Source organism: Pteronotus mesoamericanus, unplaced genomic scaffold, assembly GCF_021234165.1.
Source record: "Pteronotus mesoamericanus isolate MK-2021 breed Mesoamerican mustached bat unplaced genomic scaffold, CSHL_Meso_final contig_50, whole genome shotgun sequence".
Taxonomy (NCBI): Eukaryota; Metazoa; Chordata; class Mammalia; order Chiroptera; family Mormoopidae; genus Pteronotus; species Pteronotus mesoamericanus.
The window spans coordinates 28,878,939-28,900,764 of NW_026555186.1; positions in this window are offsets into that span (position 1 = coordinate 28,878,939).

Below are 21,826 nucleotides of genomic sequence, written 5' to 3' on the forward strand. Positions count from 1 at the left end.
GTCTTCAGGTAGCCTGAGTTTCGTAACTAGAAATAGAATTTACTACGTAGTATTTTAAGAAATTATTTATTGTCAATTTTGTTCCTTTGTTGCTATGTATGAAATTAATAAGACTTCACTGGATTTGAACCACATCTTTCTGGGAAAGAACACTAAAAAAGATGTGATTTGCCGTAAAATATCTAAGAGGTACTTGATTCCAAGCTGACTTTATACAGCTTGTATTTGCGAGTTTTTGAAATAATTATTTTATTGTATGATTTATAAATAACATGACTTTTTTTTACAACTTCTTTCTGAATTGCGTGTGTGTATGTATATCTATTTGAGGGAAGGAGTGTAAAAAAAGGAAGCAATATTATTCTTCTAAGAAGAAATGATGAGATGTTCACTCCTTATTTTTACATAAATAGGACCATATTGTACATATTGTTCTGTTATACTTGTTTTTCATTTACTTGCATTTCAGAATCCTTTCCATGTTTTCATCTATAAGTTGGTCTTCGTTTTGAAAAGATACAGACTATCTAATATTTTGAATATATTGTGATGTATTTAGTCATTTCCCTCCCTATGGCTCCCACCCCCCATTAAAATGGTGCTGCATCGGGTCTGCGTGTAAACATTTTTGTAAGTGTCCCTGTACAATGAGTTCCTGGAAGTGGAGTGGCCAAAAGTTAGATACCTATTTAAAAATTTTATATTTTCGTAACTCTTGCATTTAGTAATTTATACTTCTACCAAAAAGCGCACTTGTACCTGTTTCCTGAAAAGCTCATCAATATTTGATCTATCAATTTTTAAAAATTTTATCAATCTGATTGCGGGGGGGGTGGGGGGATCCTCATTCTTTTAATTTGTTTGAAGCAGCACAGCTTAGTGGCTGAGAGTGCAAGTTCTGAGCTGCCAGGCAGCGCTGAATGCTCACTCCATCATTTCTTTGTTTTGTTAACTTAGAGAAGATAGAGAAGATACTTTTCTGTGTCTCAGTTTCCTCATTTGTAAAATGAGGATAATAATTCCTTTCTCATTGAATTATTGGGATTAAACATTCGGCACATTTATGCACTTATATGTTATGTGGCATTATTGCTATTATTCCCCCATCTGCTAATGAGATCTCAATTCTGTCTTTGCCCCCTTTCACTTCTGTGTCAGTTGTATCCTGCTTGCCTTCTTGTTTTCTCTGCATTGAGCTTCCTAGCAGTTTTGTGGGGGCCAATCGGTTGCTTCTCGCACACCCCCAAGTATGCCCCCAACTGTGGACATGGCCCATAACCAAGGCATGTGCCCTGGCCGGGAATTGAACCGGCGATCCTTTGCCTTGTGTTATGACACCCAACCCACCGAGCCATGGTAAGAAAGCAAAAGATGGTGGATATAGATGGAATAAAAGGGAGCAGAAACAAATGGCTCATAGGCCCTGCAGGTGTTCTATGAGGTGGTCCAGTGGTATTTGCCATTTCTTTATTTGTCATTTCATAAAACATGCTAAAAAAAAGCCAAACAACAGAAATATATAAACTATTATCCTTTGCTACCCTCCAAATAAGAATGAATGGATTAAAATAAGAATGAATATGTATGTGTATATAAATATATGTATGTGCTATATATGTCAAGTTCTCAATCAGTTCATATGGATATTACACATTTTTAAAGACTGAGCAGTACTCCATGTATGAATAATCATGACTTAATCATTACTGTATTGAAGATGAAGTATTTGTCTTGGTTCGTTTTTACCAAGTCTTTGAATCTACATTAAGAGGTGTAAAAGAAATGACTTGAGAAATACAACATAAAAATGGTTTTGGTGGAAGCAAAACCTTTCACCTTATTTTTGTTTCTTGTACCTTTGAGAAGTGATTATGAAGCCTCTGGTCTACCTGACTTCCTCCCCAGAGGATGTATGTGGAACTCTGGTTCTGAGCAGAGAAGTGCCCTAGATGTGGTTGTCTTTGCTTTTGTGTTAGCTGCCTTATTGTGGTCTGATTTTTCTAAACTATCTCAAAGTTTGAATATTTTGCATTCCACTGGCCTTGTTTACTAAGAGTGTTCGCTCAATTTGAAAGTGAAGGTATATGCGACCCACTATGCAGGACACGGTAAAATTACTTGACTGGAATTGTTTTACTAGGCATTTCCTTGTATGTTATGGTTCTTTGCAGCAGGAGTTTCAGACGTAATTAATTTCCTGGTTATCTCAATTTCATAAATCCTGGAACTATAATCTCATCAGTATGCATAGTTCAGTGATTACATCTTTGTTCCTGTAACTTGAAGCCTTTGGATGCCCATGAGAGGAGTGGAATGACTATATCACCAAATCAAAGGTACAGTTTGTCATTGCTGACCCTCTGTCTCATTGATTTGTATTATGGGTTTGTGCTACAGAGTTTGGAGTCTTAAAAGAGAATTTTCTGATACACTAGTCAAAAGCATGTGTCTAGTCTACCCCCCACTCCGAATTCTGAAATTAAAAAACGAAAACAAAACCCCGAGGAATTAGTCCTGCATTTTATTCAAGCCTTGGCCTTTCACTGAGTTCCATTTAAATGTAAATAATTGAAGTCATTCTTTGCAAATGTCCTTATTTTTTTCTCCCTGGAAATGTCTTTACTGAGGGGATAGTATGAAGAATTCTGTGATATGGGTATAAGCTGCCCTTGACTCTACCAGTTGGTCAACCTGTGGATTATTTCCCAGCATCTATCTGTCTTTATTGGTGAGAAATTAGGCACCAGTAAATAATAAATAAACTCTGAGAACCAGAGTTATGGGTCATCTTCTTCTGCAGAAACTACAGCCCCAGCCTGTGGGCTCCATCATGAACACCAAGGAAACCATGAGCACTTAGCAGTAGTGTGAGTGGTTCATTCATTCATCCCACAAAGAGTTACTGCAACATTATGGCCTTTATTAAATGAAAATAATTAAATGAGAATTTCTGCCTTAGCAGCAGTCCTGTCATGGGGTTGATGTTCTCACTGAAATGCATCAATTAAAAGCAAAAACAACCAGTCCTCCAGTGTTTGGCTTACTCAAAGGCCTTTAAAGGATAGCCTATTTCAAAGCTAGGTCTCAGGAGGTGGAAAAAGTCTAGGAAAACAAAGGCTAAGAAAGCTTAGGAAGGGCCACTATTGTGGCTTATCTCTCTTATCACTGGCTTAAAGTTTTTAAAAAGTAAACACTTTAAAATAATAAAAATAATGTGGTTTATTTTTATACATCTGAGACTATAAGAGTGTATAATAAGTGAACATATCCCTTCTTTACCCACTATGTCAGAACCCAGTTCCTCCCTCTGTATATCCTGTGAGCTATTTGCTCACAAGCTTGTGGCCCTATATGCTTTTTTAAATTTTATTATTTATTTAAAGATTGTCTTTATTTATTTTTAGACAGAGGGGAAGGGAGGGAGAAAAAGAAGGAGAGAAACATCAATGTGTGCCTGCCTCTCAGGCGCCTTGCACTCGGGACCTGGCCTGCAACCCAGGCATGTGCCCTAACTAGAAATCGGACCACTGACCCTTTGGTTTGCAGGCTCGCACTCAATCCACTGAGCCATTCTAGCCAGGGCTCTATATTTCTTTTTTAGTAAAATAGGAGTTATACTAAGTATTACTTACATTTATACATAACAAGTTACCTCAAGATGTAGCAGCTTAAAACAATAAATCTTTACTAACTGGCACAGCTTCTATGGGTCATGAATTCAGGAGCAGTTTAGCCAGATCGTTCTGGCTTGGGGATCTCATGAGGCTTCAGTCATCTGGAGGCTTGGTTGGATCTGGGGGATCCATATTCAGTGTGGCTCCCTCGCAGGGCTGGCTCGTTGGTACTGGCTGTTGGCAGGAGGCCATAGTTCCTCTGCACGTGGCCCTCTCCACAGGGCTGCTCAAGTGACATAGCACAAAGGCTGGCTTCCACCCAAAAGAGTGATCTAAGAGGACAAGGGGGAAGCTGTAATGCCTTTTAGAGCCTCGCCTCAGAAGTCATTCAATGGCATTTCTACCATACATTATTGGTTACACAGTCTAGCTTCAATTCAATTTGAGAGACTATAGAAGAGGCAAGGACTTTTGGGGGTCATTTTGGACGCTGACTACCACAATAGGTGTACTGTTAAAACAAAAATACATAGATCCACTTTAAAATGGAGCCACGCTAGAGGAACTGCCTTACATATCTAATGCCTTAGTATTTGGAATGTTGAAAAGAGGGCAAAAATAATCTTTCAGCTGGGCCCAGAGCAACCTTGTGTTCCAGAGAAGTGTTTGCAAAAATAATATAGCAGATGTTATGACAACTCCACTGAGACTACCAGACTGAAAATTAAAATAATTCTTTAGAATTAACACCGCTATATTATACTATCTGCTCCAATAGGAATACATTCCTTCTATTGCTGTCATTATTCTTCCCTTTCTCATAAATGCCCATTGCCTTTGTCTCCTAATCTGAACACTATTTGGGCTACTATCTAAATCAGTGTGTCTGGAATGGCTAGACATTCTTTTGATCTCAAATCAGTGCTGTCTCTCATTTTGAAAGCCTCTTTCATTTTTATGTTAGTAATAGAAACAGGTCATGGACATTATTTCCATATCAGCATTTATAGGTTCACCTCATTGTTTTAAATAAATGTATCCATTGTACAGATATACTATAAGGAATCCTCTAGTTTTTAGGTAGTAGCTGTTTTTGTTTTTGCTATACTTGAATTGCTACACAAGCAATATTTGAGTGACTGTCTTCCTGTATCTTCGTATACCTGTTTATTCACTGTTCTTCTACCATGCACTATGTGCCAGGTCATGTTAACAAAATAGACAAGAACTCTGTTCTCATGAAGTTTACTTTCTAATTGGACAGAGGCCGAAAAGAAGAAAAATATTCAGTAGTAATTCTAAGGAAGGGTAAATATTAAGAGTGTTTTCTATTAGGGGATCAGAGAAGGTTCCTAAGGAGGTAAAATTTAAGTTGCAATATAAAGGACAAGAAAGAACCAGGCATGGGATGGGAGCATCCCAAGCAAGTGCTTTATGGAAATAAGTGAGGGGGAGAGGGGACATGTAGGTTGGAGAGAAAGGCAGATGTGATATAACTGTAGGATTTGTAAGGGGCAAGGAGCCTGACTTTCATTCTAGGTGGGATCCCATAGGATTGTTTACTGGTAACTTAAAAAGTCACTGGCTACTATAAAGCATGGATGGATTATCGAAGGGCAAGGGGAGCATCAAGAACTGGAGGAAATTCCACCAATCCAAGCAAGAGATGAGGTTGACTTGAATTAGGGTGATGATGGAGATAGAAGGGAACTAATTTAGGCAGTGTTTTAGAGGAAAGTTTGAAAGTGTGAGGAAAAGAGAAATCAAAGATCATGCATAGATTTTCCTGTTTGATGGATGACATAATGAGTAAACAAGTTTGGGGGTTGAAAATCTAGAGTTCTCTTTTGTCTATGGCATCTAGAGTTTGAGATGCCTGCTAGACATCCAAGTAGAACTGTTGAGTAAGGCAGTTGGATATCTGAAGCTGGATGTTAACATAGGGCTGGAAATACAGATTTTTGCCATAGCACTAGCCCTTTTAAAGCAAAGGGCTTGGTGAGATGTCCCAGGGGAGAGAATATAGGTGAAGAGGAGACTTTATCAAAGGCCTTTGGCACTTAAAACCTTTTGAGCAGAAAAGGAGCCAGTAAAAGAGACTGAAGACTGGCCACTGGGACAGGAAGAAAGTACAGAGACTATGCTGTCAGGGAAGCCAAGGGTGTCCAGGAGAGAGTTGTCAATCATGTAGAACATTATTGAGAATTCAAATGAGAGAGAACAGAGAAGAGGCCATTGGCTTTTACTACATGGAGAACATTGGTGACTTTGACCAGACCACCAGGCTCTGGGGGTGTGGAGTAGGAAGGCAGAATGGAGTGTGTTCAAGGAGGAAGAAAAAAAGTGGACACAGTAATCGTAGATGATCCTATATAGTATAATTGTGAAAGAGCAGAGGCTTGTGGGGCAAGAGAGGCAAAGAGTGGTTGTTATCTATCTTAAGAACATGGAGATGAGCAATTCAACAGAGAGGGAGATATTGATGGTGGGCGTGTCTTTGGAAATACTGTTTCTAGAATTAGAATTCCTGGGTTCAAGGGTGTACATGGTTGTGATTATTGTCCTCTTGAGATGCAGTTTACACCTGCCAACAATGTGTTTACCTACACCACTGTAAACACCAAGTTTTCATGGTCTTAAATACTTGCCCATCTGAACTTCATCAATTCTGAGTGTAATGACCATTCACAGCTATGAGCATCTTGGGAGAAATGAAGCTATGTCTTTCCTCCTTCATTTACTTTTGTATTTTGGGCATATTTTTCTCCTGCAACTCTTTACCACTAAGGCAGCGACATTTGAAAGGTGCTGGCCTTGGGGAAATCCTGTCCCATTTCTCTTTGTATTATGTCTGAAAGGAAGCCTGAGTTATTATTCTTCTGGTTGGGCTGTAGAAAATTTCCATACCATTTGGAACATCCCTGTTTCTAGGAAGTTTTCTATCATTCTTTTGTGGAGAATTTGAAGGCATGGTTTTAGCTACTACAGCTGGTACTGAAGATCTTGGAGTCTGAGCAGCTCTGGAGATGAGAGATTAATTCTCGACATTGTCAGGCCTTGGCTCAGGCCTAGTTTCTCACACCAGCTTCACTTGTAGCCTGGAGTAGATGAGTTAAGTTCATAAAAGGGTTCATTATAGCTTCTATGTAGCACTGAGTAGACGGAATTACTTAATCCTGAGAAAGCAGTTTTAGCCAGCCTTGTGTTCTGAGCACTTTTGGAAGCCACATGGGCTCTCAGAGGGGACTGTGTCTAGTTCCTGTTGGTGGCAGATTTTCCCTCCAAACAAAGATTTTTGTAAAATGGAGACTTTCTGATAAAAATATTACTGATTTCTCAGAATGTATGGTTTAAAAAAATTGCGGCGCTAGGAGGGAAATGATAGTATTTACTCCAATGACAGTTTTACAACTAGAATTCTTTTAAAAGAAAACATCATGAAGAACTTTAGACACATACAAAAGTCGACAGAATCAGCTAAGGAAGTTCATACACATATCACTCAGTCTCAACAACCACCCACCCTTGTTCAGTTCTAATCCACCCACCTTCCCATCCCATTTATTCTGAAGCAAATCCCAGATATATTATTCTACTTGTAAATGTTTCAGTGACTCTAAAATATAAGGAATTTTAAAATCATACCTTAAAAGAAGAAATTCCTTAATATATCCAGTCAGTGTTCAGATTTCCACTTACCTTGAATATTATCATTGGTTTCATCTTTTAGTTTAAAAAAAAAATCAGAATCCAAATAAAACACATATATTGCCATCGACTGATCCTTTTAAGTCTCCTAATTCTTGGTTTTTTCTTCTTGCAGTTTATTTGTTAAAGAAACCAGGTTGTTTGTAGATTGTTGTAAACTTTGGATTTTGCTAATTACCCTCCACTGGCAATTTAAAAACCATACTACAGGAATTAAAAGAGCCCTGGCTAGTGTGGCACAGTGGACTGAGTGCTGGCCTGTGAACAGAAAGGTTGCTGGTTCAATTCCCAGTCAGTGCACATGCCTGGATTGTGAGAGGCAACCCATCAATGTATCTCTTGTACATAGATGTTTCTCTCTCCCCCCGACCCCTCTCTAAAAAAAAAAGTAAATAAAACCTTTTAAAAAAAAATGTTTAAACACTGTTGACCAAGAACTCTGATCGTTTTACCATCTGCTCATTTTACACTCATGGGAAGCAACTAGGAATGCTAAAATTCCAATTATTTTGCTCTGCTATGTGGTTGTTGCCTCACAGTGACCTTAATAAGCTCCTAGGGATACAGAAGAACAGGACCCCAAGCCACCATCTGCATCTGGCTGGCCATGCATGGGAACTCCATTTGGACAGGGTTTGTCATTAACTAGCAATGCAGACGTTTCTTGTGTGCCTTCTGCTCCTGCAGATTTCATTCTGATCTTTCCAGAATGTCCATCATCCTATAACAGACAGTTTAAATCCTCTTAATTTTCATTCTTAGGGATAAAATAGTTACTTTAGGAAGAGATGAAATGTTTCAGTCTTCAGAATCTATTCTGCAGTTCCTCCTTTCAAGACATTGTTGTGTGTATCGGACGTTCCCTGACCTGCGTCTGTCCATCCCTCTCCATTTGAATGGCAGTTATCTAGGCCAAGAGTGATCCTGGGCCCAGGGCCGATGGTCCAGGCCTACCCTGCACTGGCTGCTCTGAGGAGGGACACAATGGCTGCTGCATCTTCTTGAGAGTTGTGTCTGGGACAGTATGAGCAAAACTACATTAAATCTCCTGACAAATCTAGGAAGGACAAGCCACATCTTGAAGGTTCTCCTAGATCGTTTACCTGGACAGGAACATGAACCTGAATTTCTCAAGGAGAACTCAGGCTGGAGGCCAGGATGGTCACAGGAGCCAAAAGGAAATTAACCGTAGGGCCAAGCACAATCAGAACCCTTGGGCCCTGAGCCATTATAGGCTGTTGGCACGCTCTCTGGCTGTCTTTCTCCTTTGTGGCCAAGATAAGGGCACCATGTAGAGGGGAAGCCCCATGGCAACCACCCTCTGCTCCCCAGCCCCTACCTTGTGGCCCAGAGCCCTCCCACCTCAACTTCAAGGGCTGTACTAGATTTAGAAATAATCACCCATCTTTGTTGTTTGTAAACCTTACAGGGGCCTTCTGGGGAGATAGGTGAAGAGAGTGCCCTTACCTTGTTTTCAGGGTGGAGATTAGCCATCATCCGCCTGAAAGCAGGGGCAGCGAGGAGCGCAGGCTGGGAGCCGCACAGGTCTTCGGAGGAGGCTTTTGTGGCTGTGCGAGTCCAGACTGGAGGCATGGCAGGCATGTCGGTCATTATGGGGAGGGAAAGCAGAAAGAACTGCAACTGACGACTTAGAGCCCATAAATCTCTGAGTAAACAGAATGGTAAGGCACCCAGTTTCTCAACAAACTGCTTGAGATAGACACTCCCACCAGCACCTCCTAGAGAAGAGCGAGTGCTCTATAGTTTGATGCCTCAGTTTAATGAGCTGTAAAACAGGGCTAATAATTTCTCTTGAGATTTTTGAGGATGAAATGAATGACTACATTGAAACTGCCTAGAATGGTGCTTGGCCAGAGTGTGCACTGCTTAATGTTAGTTCCTGTACATGGTAAAACCTGGCAACTGATTGATAGGAGGAGGGGCCAGAAATAGCATGGCACTCAGGTTTCTGGCTTATGCCATTGGCAAACGGGGGTACTGCTGCTGATTGAGCTGGAAAACAAGGGAAGATTCCCCCTGGACTAGAGGAGTGAAGGAGCAAAGGAGTGAAAATGATCAATCTGGCATGACTTGGGAGTTGGAGATACTGATAAGTTATCTAAGGGGAAGTGTCCTGTACTCAGTTTATTTGTACTCTGCTCTGTCCCAGGGAGGACTTAAAGTAATATATAAGGATACATAAAATAGAGTGAGATATTATAAATTAAGTAGGACAGAGAGAAGAAAGCAAATCAAGGACGGAATGTAAACATGGAGCAGTGAGGTTAATACAAAACACACAGCAGAAGCCAAAGTCACAAGTCAGCAGGGTCTAGCTGAACTCTACTGTTTGGACTGGCTGGCAATTTTATGTTTGTTTCTCATGTACTTTTGGTTTGTTTTTTAAATTTTATATATTTTTCTGAGTTGTAGTCTTAAAATTCAGTGTCCTAAAAAAAATAGGATTCCTGGCTTTTTCTTAAAAACATTGGGAATTTTGGGAGCTCTGATGCATGTTTTATCTAATTTGGCTACAATTACGTGGATCTGAGAAGCATACACCATTCTTCTTCTTCTTTTTTTTTTTAATCCTCACCCAAGGACACTTCTTCATTGCTTCTAGAGAGACAGGAAGGGAGAAAGAGAGAGAGAGAGAGAGAGGAAAAAAATCAATGTGAGAGAAACATTGTTTGGCTACAGGTCGAACCCACAACCGAGGTGTGTACCCTGACCAGGGATCAAACCCGCCACCTTCCGATGTGCAGGAGGATGCTCCAACCAGCCAAGTGACAGCAGCCAGGGCACAGACACCATTCTGAAAAGGGCAGAGGCTCTCCAGTTTACCACGGTCCCTTCAACCGCCTATTGTGTCCCCAACATTGAGGCGGAGTGTCAGTCTCACTTATCATCATGGACTCTTTCTCTGAACTTATATCTCTACCAAATATGAATAAAACATAAATAAGTCAAGATTTTTTTCTTATTTTCACTCTATTTTGCCTGTTTGCATTAGCTGCCTGGACACAACTGTTTACAGTTGTCACCCATTTTGATTAGTCCCATATTGTGCCTGTGAAGCAGTTTGAACATAAGCACTGCTGTCGGTGCCCGATGTTACGACAGGTGGTAAGATCGGGTCCTTGGCCTCGGAGATCCTCAGACTTCACCCTAGGCCGCCTAGCAGCCAAAGAGAAGACACGGCATCAGCCAGGCGATTCATAGTGTCCATAAGATGACTGCTTAGGCCAATCAGGACCCTTCTCAACACAATGACCGCATAGAAATTTCTCCTGAGGCTCTTTATAAAGAGGTAACGATACATCTAATCAGCAGCCATCCACATAGTAGATTCAAATTTAAGGCTGATTCTAGAAGCTTCCCTCAACAAAGTCAAGTGTCATTTTCCCAAAGCACAACTGTGTAAGCAATTCTTGGGGAGGCCAGTCTGATGCAGTTCCATAACCTAACTCTCCCCTGAACTAATACATGGATAATTGTAGATAATTTAGACTATCTGGAGAGATTGATGGCCTCCAAAAATTTGCCATACATGGTCTAAGAATGTGATACCCGGGCTTGTGACTGTCAGCAGACAAGTCAGGCTGAGAGAAGATGGCGAAGAAAAAAAAATTCTGGGGTCTTGATGACATTGCTGAAACACAAACAACTTACCCTATTGTATAACACTTGTGCTTATTGAGTTGAAACTCCTTTTGTTTAGTTATTGTAATCCTCACTGACAAACATGCCACAATATGTACAGTCCATAACCAATTCAAGTCCAAAGAAAGAACAATTAAAACCACACACACACACAAATCTAATTTCTCTTCCTAGGGATGTAAAAATAAAGAGACAAATAACTGGGTTACGGAAAACAGTGACATGTCACAAGCTGTGGGTCTGTATAGTCTAGGGGAGCAGAAATAAAACAATACTGACTGATATGAATCTCAAGGTCTCAAGTCAGGGGTGGGGGAATAGATGTGGGAATTGGAATCACAGTTTGTATGTAAAACCATCACAGTAGATGAAATTGCCTAGGTTGACCACACAGAGCCATGGTGAATACCCATATTTGAAGGGCAGGCATTAGCAGTTTTCCGCTGAGGAAAGAACACGGAGGAGGAGGAGTTAGGTTGTAAGGAAATCAGCATAGCAAGAGGTCACGGAAACCAAGAGCTTTAGGAAGGCAGGAAGTGGAAGCAGTGTCAAGTGCAGCCCGGTAATATAAGGACGTGCCTATATCAAATGAAATCTGGGCTTCCATACATACTCCTTCAGAGATGTCATTCTGTGGATAAAAATTCCCCTACCTATCCCATTCTTATTTTTAATAAGCAAACCTAATGTGTTCCACAGGAACTTCTTACCTGAGATTTTAAAAATACAACAAAAAACAACTTATAATAAGATTTAATTCCATGAGCTCCTAGGAACTTTTTACTTAGCTTTGCTTGCCATTTTCCGAGCCAATTTTTAAAAATGTCTTCCTGGAAGTTCTTACTAACCAGGATTTGAAGCAATAATGTATTTGTTTGCTAAAAGACCTATCTGCCAGAACCAATTGCAGGTTGCCAGTTATCTTTTTTCTTAAGATTTTATTTATTTATTTTTAGACAGAGGGAAGTGAGGGAGAAAGAAAGAGAGAAATATCAAGCAGTTGACTCTCATATGGGCCCCCAAAAGAGACCAAACCTGCAACCCAGGCCTGTGCCCTCCCTGGGAATCAAACTGGTGACCTTTCACTTTGTGGGATGATGCCCAACCAACTAAGCCACATGGGTCGGGGGACCAGTTATCTTTTGATAGGTCCAAAGGGTGGACTCTTTCTTGAGGCAATCACAATGATGTTGCAGGAGTACGTGAAACCCAAGGGATGTGTGACACAGCTCGAGTCCCTCATTCCTTCTTGGTCTTCTGCTGTCTGCTTTCTCTAGTCCAGCCACAGCACACGCTGGCTCAGGGGGCATCATGTCAAGGGTAAGGTTAGGGGAAATGGCTGATCCAACTGAGATCCAATGTGTCCATCATCCAAGGACCTCGATAAGCCTGGTGGGGGCTACTTGTTACAAAGTTTGAAACACAAATTCAGAAGTAGCCTCTGAACTTTCACAGTTACAAATGGTGTTTACAAATGAGTAAGCATGGGAGTTTCTCAGCTCACATTTCTTTAGACAGATGATACATAAGAAATAAACCTTCTGGTAAGAAAAAACCTTCTGGTAATGTTGTAACCTGTAAAAAGACATGTCTCAACTTGGTAGATACATTAAAAAAAAAAAATCTAAGAACTTGCTCAGTTGTAATCAAATAGTTTGCTTTGGCTGGAGAAAGGCAAACATTAAAACATAGGATGTTCATATAATTAGGAGCCAAATCAAGATAGGAGAAATATATTGTTCTTACATGAACTTTGGAACTATAGTTGACTAAGATGAGGATATTTGAGTCCTTTTTTAAACCACCATTAATCTATTTCTGAACTGCTGGGGAAAGATGGAGTTAGCATGCTGAAAACGAGCAAATACTTCTTCTGGAATCCAGGTCTTTTGCATTTACATGATATTAAAGCCCCCCCCCCCCACCCAAGCAAATAATTCAGGATCTTCACACCCAGGACCCCCATCTCTGATTGAAAGCATCAGATTCATGCGGAGACAAAAAGCACACTCCAGGGAACCTAGTGGTCTAGAAAGATGCAACCACAATGAGCCTTTGGGACTTTAGTTAAGCTTGTAATTTAACCCAAAACTGACAAATCCAGTCTATCAAGCCCAATTCTTTGTGAAGAGAGACTCTGCTGCTTTCTGGAGCTAGGGCAGGGCTCCCTGGGGGTCTGACCAGCTTAGCAGAGTCTGTATCAATGAGGCAAGTCTAGCCGCTGAGGCAGAAAAGGAATCTCCTGAAATGAACATGCCTGGCTCACAAAACTCTAGGGAGAGCTGTGCAGAAACAGGGCTCAAGGATGAACCTCAGGCTGTCCAAAGCCACAGAACTGGCTGGATCAGAAAACCAACCCTCTGTGCCCACCAAGGCCCGGGGGCCGTAGTTCCAACTGCTTCACTTTGCAGCCCTCACCACTGCAGCCCATATACATGCTCTGCCTATAGCAGGAACTCTAACCTCATTTATGGCAGAAATGGAGGGAAAATGGGCCACACTACCGATTCAGCCTCAGAGGTAGAAAATTTTTAGGATTGTCATTTACTGAAGGAGGCTAGAATAGAGTTAGGAGAAACCCTTCTCCCTGCAGGCTAAGCTGGGCACGACCCACTCAGCTGCTCCCTGCGGGGAGCGGGAAGGGGCTGGCAGAAGGCGTTTGGAATTCTGGGTTGCATATCATGAAAACAGACTCATGACAAATAAGCACTAATGCCTTTCAATGAACTTTGGAAATGATTCGAGAAGCTCTAATAAAGCAGATATTGCTCCAGTGACACCAAGGAGTGACAAAGCAATGCTACTTTGTGATCTGAGGTGATGCTTTCAGAAGCACAAACTATGATTATTCGTTAAACTGTGATTTAAAAAAAATAAAAGCTCTCCATTAATTCTATGAAGATATTCAAGGGGGTCACTAGCAGAGAAGCCATTGTTACTGCCCTGAATTTCATTCCTGCTTCGTGGACAAAGGCACTGAAGAAAGTAGGAAACAGTGCCCTCTCCTGGAACAACAGGGCATGTGTGTCCTGAGACGACATATGACAACTTCATCACTCAAATGTTTATTTCTGAGACATTCTAATGGAAGGAACACATTTATTTACATTGTATCATTTTAATAAAATCATGTAAAAAAGACTGAACTTTCAACGGACAGATTCTATTCTTTAAGTTTTCTTTTGTTACATAACAGTTTACCGTAAATTTAACTTGAGACAACATTTATTATCTTACAGTTTCTGTAGGACAGGAGTTTGGAAGCTGCACGGCTGTGGGTGTGGCTTGGGGTTTCCCAAAGGTCAGGCTGCAGCCATCTGGAGGCTTGACGTTGGCTGGAGCACCTGCTTCTAAGGGGACTCAGCGTGTGTTTGGCAGGCTGGTGCTGGTTGTTGACCAGAGGCCTAAGCTCGGTGCCCTGTGGATCCCTCCTCATGGCTTCTTGGCATCCTCATATCATGGCAGTTGACTTCCCCCAGGGTGTGTGGGCCAAGAGGAAGCAAATAGAAGCCATGATGTATTTTATGCTTTAGTCTCACAAGTCATACACAATATCCTATTGGTAACTTGGGTCAGCTCTGTTCAGTATAGGAGACTATACAAGGGTACAAATACCAGGAGACAAGGATCCTTGGGGAATGTTTTGAAGGCTGGCTACCACTGGCACCTTGTTTCTGCATCATTGCAGAGAACGGGCGTGGTGTTACCTGACAATGGAAGTGTAGTTGTTGCACTTGCTAATAGCTTGTTCTGACACTAAATGGGACCTAAAGTGAAGACCTGTAGTATAGATGTATGCTACTTGTCCAAATACATGCTACCTGCTTATTTTCTGTCTAGTCCATGTGACTGTCTAAAGTTTAGATCAAGATTCACCCACTTCCTTTGGCCTATGAATAAATCTGGACAACTAATAAGCATTAATGTTTTACTGCTTGGCCATCAGTATAAATAACTCAATTTCACTCTCATTTTCAGATAAAGCATTTGTTTGGCTGTCTTCTCCTAGTAGCTTATGTGAGGGTTTAACAGCTTTAATAATTAAAATACTTACATTTATTTACTGTTGTTGAAGTGATTTTTCATGTGATGGTAGCAGTGATAAAAAGCAAGTGACAGCTTCTCCTCTATAGAATCCTCCATATACTCAACGCCAGTAAGTGACATCTCTTCCTCCGGTGAAATAAGTCCAGTTTCCTTTACATTTTTCTCATCGTGATAGAGATGAGAATTGTGTATGTATGTAAACACTTTTTACTGAGGAACAATTTAAACTTACAGCAAATAGAAAAGTAGTTGAAAGAACCCCCATGGACCCAGCACCCAGCTTCAACAGTTAAATGACTCATGGCGAATCTGATGTAATATCTCTGTCCACTTCCCACCCTCCCCCCTACCTTCCACACACTGGCTTAGTTTGAAGCACATTGCAGAAATCTTCTCATTTCACCTGGGGAAATAAATATTTAGTGTGTAAAAGGAAAACTCATGTTCAAACCCTTTGCCTTTATAATTCCTCTTTGACCTGACTTTCAGCTTTAGTCTGCAGGTAGAGGGAAGGATAAAATGCCTTTAATTCAGCATTGGAGACACCATTTAAGAAGAGAAAGGCACTCTCCTTTCTGTAGGGCCTGGAGTAGAGCTCTCTGGCCTTCCTGACAGAAATGTGTTGCTAATTTTCTAGACCTGTTTTTCCAGACCACAGGCATGAGGAGAGGAGCGTGCGGCCAGTGTTCTCTGTGAAGTGCCTCCGGGGACCTCTGCCCTTCACGGCCCGAATCGTTTCCTGGGGGATGAAAAGCCCGCACACCAGTCTGCGCACACATGCAAACACACACACTATGGTAGTAATTAAACTAATTTTGTAATAAAAAAAATTTCTAAAGGAAGGACCTTCATGGGTATTTAGCCCAAGGTTGTTATTTTCCTTTTGTGAAAAAGGAGGTCCAGTCAGGTCATATACTAATGGTTGGTTTAGTATCTAGTAATACTCTGTAATGTATTTTTCAGCAATGTTTTGAGCATTTGTCTTGATAAGTGCTTATAGACTATTTCCAGGGCTGGTCAAATGTTTGCTATTGAATAGTGTACGTGAGGAAAAGGTTTTATAAACTGGAGAGTGACTTAGGAAAGTCAGTGAGTATTATAGCCAAATCAACATTTGGGTGGTTCAAATGCTTTTTGTCAATTCTATAATTTAAAAAAAAATTTTTTTTAAAGATTTTATTTATTTTTAGAGGGGGAAGAGAGATAGAAAGAGGGGGAGATTAATGTGTGGTTGCATTTTGCGCTCCCCGTGCTGGGAACCTGGCCCGCAACCCAGGCATGTGCCCTACACTGGGAATTGAACCAGCGACCCTTTGGTTTGTAGGCCAGCACTCAATTCACTGACCCACACCAGCTAGGGCCAATTCTATAATTTTTAAAACACTGCATTTGGTGTTATAAAAGTAAAATATAGCCATTGCTAAAGATTTAAAATTATCAAAAACAAAAAAAATAGTACAAAAGAAAAAAATTACCCTTAGGAAAAAAACCACTAAAGAACATTTTTGCCTTTTTCCTTTATTTTATGAATATATAAAAACATGGTCATTTTCAATCCAGAATTTATTTGCTAAGTTTTAAAATTCAACTTTATACCTTAAAAGACATTGCCTAATATGAAAGTAGATCACAATTTTAAATGCTGGAAAATCACAGTTGATGTTTTAATTGAAAATGCAAGTTAACAGCAACATTAAATAATTTTAAAATGATTCCTAATTTTATTAAATAACTATCAAAACTACTTATATGTCTCTTCTGTATGTACACAAATTTTTTCAATTTACAGCATACATATGATTTTAATTTTGCCATTTTCAGTTATTTTGCTGAAAACATTTTTTGCATTTCTGTAGTCTTTAGAATTGTACTTTTAAAAGGCTGCATGATTTTACTTTATTTTTTGTCAAACAACTATGGCTTTGAACCTTACTTTGTTATAACCTAGTCATGTGATTCTAGGAAAGTTTCTTTGACAATCAAAGCTTTGTTGAAGTGTAATTGACATACAGTAAATGGCACAGATTTAGGACCCACAGTTTGGTGATTCTTGCATAGGCGGTATCTACCTGTGAGACCACCACGATCAAGACAATGAACATCTCCATCACCCCAAGAGTTCCCTGCTGCGCTTTTGTAATCCCTCCCTCCTACTCCACGTAAGTATTTTAGATTCATCCAAGGCATTGCTATGGCAATGACAGCATTTGAATCAGGTGCCATAAAAAGACAAAAACGGGAAACTTTCGAACAAGGCAACTTGGACTTCCATATGATGCTGGCCTTGGCCCTGCAGGCAGACTCTTCTGGGCGTTGATAGCAGGCTCAGGCACCCTGGGGTGTCCTCACCTGAGGAGGGTATCAGTCCTGTCCCAGTCCAAACAATGGCCTATTTGTTACATATATCCTTTCTTTCAGGCTCCAGGGTCAAAGCCCCACTTTTAAACAGCTCTGCTCTTTGGCTCCTACCTGTGGATTTCTGCTTGCTTTTTTTTTTTTTCTCTAAAACATCCCTTACTTTCAAACTGCCCCATATCTGATATTTCCATTTCTCTCATTCTTTGCATACTATCTTAGGTGTTAAATTGTTCCTTTTAGCCTTAAGGGCCATATCTCATGCCAAAAATTAAAAAGTAGTAAAAAATATAACCGTAGAGCAAGTAAGGCGCTATCGGAGGACCCTTCCGAGCTGTAAACAGGCATGTCTCCCCTGGCTGCCCTGGGATCTCCTCATCTGTAGATTTGTGTCCATAGCCTGACGCAGGCCTGGAGAGGTTTTTGACATTATCTTTGTTTCTGAAAGTCTTCTGAAAAACAGGGACTGAGTCTGGCTCACATCACAGATAAGCCCCTGGAAAAGGGTCTCTCTCCAACAGTATGAAGCGTCTCCTGGGATGAGCAGCTTCCTGAGGCGCTCCCACCGCCTGACACTGAGGGGCAGCATGCACAAAGGAAACAGCTGGCTCCACTCCCAAAGCCAAAGCAGTAACCCAGCGGGAACTCTTCAATACTTTGCTTTTAAACTCCAACAACGAGGGATCTAGAGTCCATATTCTCACATCTCAAATGAGATTACCACATTACAATTTTTTTATTGATGTTCAATTGACTTAAGTTATTTTTAGGGGTACAATATAGTGATTTGATATTGATATACATTACAAAGTGATCAACACCCTAAGTCCTAGTTGTCTTCTGTCACCATCCAAAGTTATTACAGCATTTTTTATCATATTCTCTATGCTCTTCATTACCTCCCTGTGACTTATTTATTTTATAACTGGAAGTTTGTATCTCTTAATCTTCATCTTTTTCATACCTCCCCGCCCAAAACCCTTAGGCAACACCTGAATTTGTTCTCTGTACCTATGAATCTGTTTCTGGATTGTTTTGTTTGTTTGTTTTGATTTTTAGATTCCACATATAAGTGAAATCATATGGTATTTGTATTTCTCTGTCTGACTTATTTCACTTAGCATAATACTCTCCATGTCCACCTGTATTGTCATAAATGGCAAGACTTAATTATTTTTTATGGCTGAGTAATATTCCATTTTAAATATATATAAATATCTCATCTTCTCTATCTACTTATCAATCGATGGGCATTTAGGTTGCTTTCATATCTTGACTATTGTAAATAATGCCATAATGAACCTAAAGGCGCATATGGCTAAAATATCACAATTTTAAAGATTTTATTTATTTGTTTATTTATTTTAGAGAGGGGAAGGGAGGGAGAGATGGAGGGAAACATTGATCCATTGTCTCTTACACATGCCCTTATCGGGACTGAACCCACAACCGAGGCAGGTGCTCTGGCTGGAATTGAGCCTGCGACGTTTCACTTTGCAGGATGATGCCCAGCCCACTGACCACACCAGTCAGGGCTACAATATCACAATTTTAAATATCTATTCTATTTAGAGTTTTCCCTGCCAACTGAATTCTCCAAGTGAATTAATATATGGTCAAATATGATTTAAATATAATACTGTTGAGACTCACATACTCTGCAAAACTTACCCATTTTAGTGCAGTTTTAACTTGAGCAGCTTAACCTGATAATATTTAATTCCAAATTCAAACTTTATCGTCTTTAAAATGACTATTTTGCCCCTGCCCATCTCTCTCTCTTTCCCATTGATGAAGCACATTTTTTATTTAGAATAAAGGCAAATCAAACAATTCTTTAGACAGTTAAACCAGAAAAGGTTTAACTCTTTGGAAATCTTAGTTTCCCTCTCCAAGTCATGTTCATCACTCTATCCATCAGCAAAGATTTCTGAGCATTTCTACCACCTGTTTGATACTGTATTAAAGTTGCAGAATGCACAGATGAACCAGACATCAACTCTGCCATCCAAGAACTCATGCAAAGACAGGAGGGTGAAAAGTGTGTGGGCAGGAAAAAAAGTGATTATAGGAATATGTGATAAATACAATGATAAAAAATACAAGGGGACGCTCTAGGGGATAAGAGAGGACAGGGGTGGAGGTTGGGGAGAAGAGACATTTAGACTGAGCCTTCAGGGGTGAACACAATTAGCATTTCAGGTAGCGGGCCCAGAGCCAAGGCAGAAGAATGAGAGAACAGTTTGTAGGCAGAGCCAGACCTTTGAATGTCTAGGAGTGAGGACGCTGCTTTGTATTTTATACAAACTCCCCTGACAGTAGAATGTAGATCAGAATGGAGGGAACAGACAGAAGGCAGAGAGAGCTGTAATAGAGGCCAAAATTTATGAAGTTCTGAAGGTGGTAAAGGATGGAGAGAAGTGGATGAGTTCAGCTGATATTTTAAAATAGTTCCAGAAGCTGGGTGATGGGTGGAATTGAACAACATGGGTTTTGCTCCTAATTGAGTCTGGGAAGCTCTTGGGACACTCAGGTAGAAATGGGGTCCAGCAGACGGTTGGATAGGTGGTTTTAGAGGTTAGCAGAGAGATCTGGGCCAATATATGGTTTGGAGAGTGATTGAAATTTTAGAAGTAGCTGTAGTCTCTAGGGAGAACGATGTTTAAGAGTTGGAGGAGGGAAAGTGCATTCAGAACTAAGAAGACCCAGAAGACCGTGGTCACAAAGCCTGTGTGTTCTTGGATAGGAAGACCCAAAATAAAAAAGATGTCAATGTTCCCTGCATTCTATATATTTAACACCACCCAATAAAAACAGCAACAAGGTTTGCTCCAAGGGCAAGCTTCTTCTGTCTTGTTTGCACACGGCCTGGTGTAGCGTAAGTGCCTGATATTTCTTGACTGTGTAGATACATTCATCCAGTGGAATAATATGCAACTTTAATGAAGAAGGGGGTAGATCTATATGTGCTTATACAGCAAGATTCTAGGATATATATGGTGAGGCCTGTCCAGAAAAAGTCCAGCCATTGTTAATATAACAAGAACTCATTGCGTGACATTGATGTACCCTGGAGCCAAGGAGAGTGGACTGGAATGCACATACATGAACAATGACAACTTCACTGTGCTAGTCAGTGGGGGCATTAGATGCTGTTGAGCAAGCATGTGCACTGTGTGGCTGTTGCATTCAAGATGACTGAGCATGTACAACAATGAATCTGCATCAAATTTTGCATTAGGCTTGAACATTCCTCCTCTTTTTTTGGTGAAACAGTGAAACATCAAGTCACCCAGGTGACTCAGCCCCTCTACAGCCCAGATTTGGAGCCCTGAGTCTTCCGGTTTTTCCAAAACTAAAATCACCTTTGAAAGGAAAGAGATTTCAGAACTTCACTGAGATTCAGGAAAATACAACAGAGCAGCTGAGGGAGATTGGTAGAACTGTTTGAGGTCCCAAGGTGACTACTTTGAAGGGGACTGAGGTATCATTGTCCTGTGTACATTTCTTGTATCTTCTTCAATCAATGTCTCTATTTTTCTTATTACATGGCTGGATACCTTCTGGGCAGACCCCCAGGGCACATATTTTTTTTGGTAAGGGTAATAGCTGACATATGCATAGCACTTACTATGTTCCTATTCTAATTTAATATGTTTTTTGGGTGGGTACTACTGTTATCCCATATGCACAGATTGGGAAACTGAGACACAGAGCAGTGAATGACTAGCCCAGGATCACACAACTCCGCAGTGGCGGAGGCGAGAGTTGGAGCCAGGCAAGTCTGTGCCTTTCACAAGAAAGGCTGAACCAAAGGGGGCGATGGGGGGCAATGGTGGAGAGAGAAATTTACTTTTATTTCATAATCCTGAGTATTCCATGTATTATTATTGTTTTACTATATGCATTATCAGTTTAATGATAAAAAAAAGAAGCCTAATTTAAAAATATTTGGTGGAGTGTTCAGGGGGTAAGAAGGAGGGGGATGGGCTGGTGAAGGCTCTGTCCCAGTAGGCTTGCTGAAAGGAAATAAAAAGGAGATATTGGTTTGCTTTTCCTATGATTATATTTCAGTTCTGAGAGGGTAGGCACAGTGGTCAATTTCTGGCTTTAGTTTTTTTAGTGATTTTTTTCTTTGTTAAGTTTTTCTCCCTTGGAAATCCCTACCCCATGGATTCCTGCATACACAGCTGCTCTGGGCTTTATTCTATTTCAATTTTTTAACTAGGAAATACATTCCTAAAACTGAAAAAGTTAAAATCAGTTGAAAAGGTGCAAATGAGGAATCTTACTCCAACCACTCTGTTCCACCCTCTTCCCGCCTTGGCCCTTTGGGCTACCACTGTTACTACCTTCTTAGTAGCCTTTCAGTGACTCAGTTTTCGAATGTCAAGTACTACGCATATATATTCTTATTTTATTTCCCTCGTACACAGCGA